Genomic DNA, 5,664 nt, shown 5'->3' with positions numbered 1-5,664 from the left:
TAGAGTGAGGACAGAAAGGGGACACCCAACTTCCTGGAGCCCAAGCCTGCCTGACCAAGTCCACAGTTCCCTGCCAAGCCCCTGCCCACTGTGCCTGCAACCAGGGGCCTGTTCTGGAAGGGTCTGCCTCACCAAGCCTGACCCAGAGAGCTGGATACCCAGAATGGTTGGGTTTGGGTCTGAAAGTTGGAGCTTGTTGGCCACCTGTATGTGGCTGAGTGATCTGGCCAGCGGCCCAGGGTCCTGCTGAGGCCAAAGGCTCAGAGGCTCTTGGGATGGTGCAGGACAGGGTTCAACAGAGGGCACGGGCACCTGGAGAGGCAGGTCAAGGCCTGGCTTTACCCCATGGTTATGGTAAGGTCTCTCTGGGAGCACCAACAGTCAGAGGGATCCTGGCTAGCCAAGGCCACTGCCCAGGGAGAGCTGGACACCCCAACCTCAGGAGGGTCATGCCAGCCCTGTGCGGCCCTGGGTCAGCAGCTAGGGTCTGGAGGAGGGTCTCCCGCAGCCCCTCTCCTCTGCTTTTTGAGTGCCCTTTCTGGGAGACGGTGTTGGGAGTGGAGGCATTTCCAGAACGCGCCAGAGCCTTTCATTCCACGAGTGGTTTAGGTCTTCAGTTGGGCAGTACTTGGACTTGTGTGCCTCTTGTGCTGACCACTGACACGTGTCCCTCTGGCGCACCAGGACCCGCCCTGGGCCTGGTGCCTGGAGCCAGCATGTCCAGGCCACCACGGGGCCTGCAGGGTGTGGTCACCTGTCTCCTCTCCCTGCTTGGGGGCCTTTCCTGTGTGTGTCAGTGCAGCCTGCTGGTCTCAATGGGTGGTGGTGGGGAGCTTTTGGCCTGGGAGCCATGGGGAGACTCAGAGCCTGGCGAGTCGCCCAGGGAGCTGCTCTGTCCCTCGCGCTGGCCTTTGCCCTGGACTTCTGTCCTGCCCTCACAAGGCTGGCAGTCTGGTTCGGGGGCCCTGCTCCCCACGCGGGCTGGCTTCCTGCTTCCCTCCCCACTGGGAGGGGAGGACGCTCGCTGCCTGCATGTCTACTCAGGCGGCCCATCCTGAAGTCAGTCTAGAGTCAGGGTGCCTTCTGCCCCTCTGTGAGCCTGCCTCTGACCGCAGCCCGGCTCCTCATGCTCCCCGCCGTCGGAGCTGGAGGAGTTGGGGGCTGAGCTTCCCGGCCCAGAAGTGCAGCACACAGGAGGTTCCTGAAGCAGGAAGGGAGCCACTACCAAGTCACCTTCCTGTGCACGGTCCCTGTTACTTGACTTGCTGCAGGGTGACCTGAGCAGCAGAGAGGAGGGAGGATCTGGGTCGTGTGTAGCTCTTCAGAAACCAAGGCCCCATCAGTTGGGTAGTATGCCCACAACCAGGTCCTGGAGACCCACTGGTCCCCGTCTCTCCTGCTGGTGGAGGCCGGACCAGCGCAGCTCTGAGGACCACAGCACACGGGGTGCAGTCTTACAAGTACAGCCTATGGCGTCCTTGGAAAACCCCACTCCTTGAAAAGGATTTCTCTGGCTTTTAAAAACATTTTTATTTTACCCAAACCACACATTCTGGGCAGATCCCTGGGTTGCTTTAACCAAGCTGAGAGCTACAATGCAGAGCGGAGTGAGGTGTGCCCTGGATCGAGTGGGCTTGGGTGTGTGTCCTTTGTGTGGCCAGCCCGGGTGTTGCCCCACGAGGAGCTGGAGGTGTGCACTCTAAGCCGAGAAAATTCCCCCTGCCCCCACCCCGGAGGCCAAGAGCCGGCCAGTGAGCTCTCCAGCCGAGGCCTGCTCTCCGACCAGCCGCTCACGCTCTAGGAGAGGCTAATTTGGAAAGATGCGTGCTTCTCTTGACGTGCGTGGTTGGAAGTGTTCGGGAGCTGAGCTTAATTAAGAGAGAGTGGTTCTTAGCGTGCGATCATTGAGCCAGAGAAGGGAAATTTCATTAGATTATGGTCTTCACCCCCCACAGCTGCTCCTGGACGGATGGCCCCTTGACTCCCAGGCCCGGTGCTGACCCTGCATGAACTCCTCACAGCTCCCTGTGGGCCACGGCCGGAGGCCAGTCAGCACCTGGCAGGGAGGAGGGTGCTACATGGCTCAGGCCCAGGCTGCTGTCTGGCAAGGGTGGTCCCAGGACCTGGGAGGGATGGAGAAGCACTCACTGGGCATCTTCCCCACGAGGTGAGGCCTCTGGCATCCTTGCAGGGTACGCAGACCACCTGGTGACCCCTGGACCTGTTGGACCCACAGGTGTTTCAAATGCTCCATAACAGGAAGGCTGTGAGTGGCCCCTTCACTGTCACTCTAGGGGACAGGCATCTGAGCTCAGTGTTGGAGCTTCCCCCTGAGAAGCACGTGTCCCAAGCCTCCTTCTCCTGCGTGGCCTCCAGGGTCTTCTGGCAGGTGTGAGCAATGGAGGGTCCTGCAGTGCTACACCCTCCAGCCTGGACCTGTCATGGGGAGAGGCCAGCCCCCTAGGAAGCCTGAGGCAGGAAGGCTGTGGGGCATCCTGAGTGTGGGCCTGCTGGTGGTCAGCTTGCCACAGGTCAGCATGGGGAGGGTCTCCAAGGCCCCATGGCGCTGGGGCTCTGGTCTCTGATGGAGCTGTGTGCGGCGGGGGCTGCTGTGGTGGAGAGGGCCGTTGGCCACACCTGCTGTGGCCCCTGCCGTACAGCAGGGCTCCTGCCTCCCGTGCCAGGCTGCCTGGCGACTATGCTGGGGATTTGTCTCCTGTGAATGGTGGAGCAGGAAGTCAGGGTGCCTGGTTGGCACCAATTGGGTCTCTGGCCTGGGTTACCTCTGGGCTCAGCAGTGGGTGGAAGGCAAATCGTGCCTCAGTGTCCCTGGATGCTCCAGGCCTGGGGCAGGCATGGAGGAAGTGCCATGGGAGTCCAAGAGGTGCCAGTTCACCTCTGGGCTGGGCAGCATGGGCCCTGCCTCTGCCCATGGACCCCATGGCGCTGAGGAAGGATGGCAGATGAGAACATGAGCACCGACGTTGGGGAGGGCACCTGTGTCTGGAGGTCCCTTCCAAGAGCACGCAGAGGGCAGAGACAGCGTGTCCACCTGCGCAGGAACCGCAGGGTCGTGTCTGAGCCAGCACCCACACAGATGCGTGCCCGTCCTGAGACTGTCTGGAGCTTGACCGTGACTGTGGTGGAGACCAAGGCTGCATTTCTGATATGTGAGGGTCACGTCCTCTGTCAGTGCCCACGAAAACCACAGGCCAAGAGGCTTGTGAGCAGAGACACCTCAATATCTTCTGGGGGTGACCTCTGGCTGTGGAGGGAGCAGACTGACCACCCCTGGGCCGACTGGCCATCCCTGGGTAGACTAACCACATGGTGCAGACTGACCATCCCTGGACAGACTGACCATCTCTGTGCAGACTGGCCATCCCTGTGCAGACTGACCACATTGTGCAGACTGACCACATTGTGCAGACTGACCACCCCAGACAGTTGGACTGCCCTTGTGCAGACTGACCAATCCTCAGCAGACTGACCACCCTTGAGCAGAATGATCATCCCTGGACAGTGGGGTGGGCCAGGCTCTGCATGCAACCTGACCTGGGCAGTTGGGCTCTGCAGCCCTCAGATCCCCCTGACCCCACAAATGTGCTCAACTTGCGCCGTAAGTCAGCACTGACTGCTAATGTCTTGTCCTGTTGGCTTAGAGTGGGGTCTCAGAGCTGACCTTCGGCGGGCAGCTGCAAAGGCTGCTGGCGTTCAGGGAGAGTTATGGATGGCTCGTAGCTGCGGCAATGAGAACATTGCGTGGACAGCAAGGGCTCTGCGGCTAATTTCCCAGCTGCTAATTGGTGCAGTGCTTGGGTTCTGTTGTGAAATGGAGTGTCAACCATAACCAGAGCCACATTCATTAAAATATAATTGCTTTAGTGAAATTCTTTCAGTGAGGCACAGTTCAAACAAGACATTGCCTGGTGAGCGTTGGTTTTCCTGCCCGATTACAGAAGGACTACTGCGTCTCCAGCTTTAAACCAGACTGTTCTTCTGAAGATTCATCGGTGGGAGGTTCCATGAGCTGCCTGCTTCTGGCTCCCACTGGGCTGTTGCCCCCTCCCAGTCTGACCTTAGGAACTCCAAAGGTTAAAAGAAGCAGAATAAACAAACCCGCCAGCTCTGTGGCCATCCCTATCTCCACCACAAGCCAGGCGGGAAGGTCCATCAGGCCTATGCTCCTCCATGGACACCTCCCTGGTCTGCCCCCAGGAGGACCTGCCTCGGGAATCGCCCAGCTGCAGCTGTGTCCTGGGACGAGCTGTTTATGATGGATGTGGAGAGGACAGAGAGCATTTTCCTGGTTTCACAAGGAGTGTCTCTCTATATATATTTTGTAGTTGTAGATGAGCAGAATGCCTTTATTTTATTTTTAATTTTTTTTATGTGGTGCTGAGGATCGAACCCAGTGCCTCATGCTTGCTAGGCAAGCGCTTTGCCACTGAGCTATAGCCCCAGCCCACAAGTGGTGTCTTCAGGCAAATTAGTGAAGAGACAGGTCAGACAGCTGGATGGTGTTTAGAAAAAGACCTTTCCCACCAAGTTCTTCCTTTCCTCCCTGCCCAAGCTCTTCGGGGACTCAGTTCCCCAGGACAGAAGTCTTCAGGGTCCACACCTGAGGGGGCATCCAGCATAGCTGGTATATGAAGTCTGTCCACTCCAGCTGCCCTCTCCTCCCCTTCTTCTGCAAACACACTGGGTGCTGTGGGACACTTGGCTTTGAGCTCTGGAGACTTGGTCACAGTCGCCATCATGCAGTCCCTTGGCGGTGGGTATATGCTCCCCAAACAGCTCAGACCCAGACTGCAAGGGCCAGTGTCACAGTTCTCTGGGGACACAGCACAGTGACCATACAGGGCCCTAACCATGGCTCAGACACCTAGGTTCTGAGTGACCTTGGGCAAGACCTGGATGGTATCTTTCTTTATATTTTTTAAAGAAGACTCTGATTTTTTAGAGAAGTTTTAGGATCACAGAAGTACAGAGAGTTCCCCCGTCTCCACTGCCTCCATGTCCACAGTCTCCCACTACCTGGACTGAGCCCACACCCACATATCTTCTTCTGAGTCCACAGTTGACGTGGACCCTCGATCTCGTGCATCCTGTGGGTTAGGGCACATGTCAATGACACGTATTTGCCTCTACAATGTCATGTAGGGAGCTGCTGTGCCAAGTCCTCAGTCTTTGCTCCTCAGTCTCTCCCCTCTCCAAACCCCTGCACCCACTGAGTCACATAGGACAGGTCTCCTGAGATTGACTCTGCACATTGAGGGTCTCCATTTCCTCTGCCCTGTGTGCTGGCTAGATCATGCTCTCAGTGCTGCAGAGCATCCTGTCCTCTGCTCTGCCAGTCAACTTGGCCACTCAGTTACTCAGGGGCAACTTGGTTGCATCTGTGTTTTGGCAACTGTGCATCTGTGCATACACCTGCTGTAAGCCTCTGTGTGCAGGTCTGCATGTGAACCTAGGCTTCCGATTCCCTTGGGTAGATGCCAAGGTCTGTGATTACTGGGTCATATGATAAGAAAACATTTCGCTTTGCAAGTAACTCCCAATCTGCACCATTGTGTGCACCCATCAGCAGTGAACCAGGGGCCCAGCACTTGGGGTGCAGAGTTCTGGGTTTGGCCATTCCAGGAAGTATATGTGGTGTCTTGT

General features: G+C 57.6%; 1 long non-coding RNA gene across 1 annotated transcript; it reads left to right on the top strand.

Annotated features, from left to right (window-relative positions):
• The first annotated feature begins 1,564 nt into the window (after nt 1-1,564).
• On the top strand, nt 1,565-3,156 carry LOC308631765. The gene is made up of 2 exons (XR_014018331.1): nt 1,565-1,651; nt 1,682-3,156. It is a non-coding gene; the product is annotated as an uncharacterized lncRNA (long non-coding RNA).
• The last annotated feature ends 2,508 nt before the right edge of the window (nt 3,157-5,664 follow it).

The sequence above is a fragment of the Spermophilus citellus genome (assembly GCF_964194105.1).
Source record: "Spermophilus citellus genome assembly, chromosome: 12".
Classification (NCBI taxonomy): domain Eukaryota; kingdom Metazoa; phylum Chordata; class Mammalia; order Rodentia; family Sciuridae; genus Spermophilus; species Spermophilus citellus.
The sequence above is the reverse complement of the archived record's forward strand: the minus strand, read 5'-3'. Positions and strand labels throughout refer to the sequence as shown.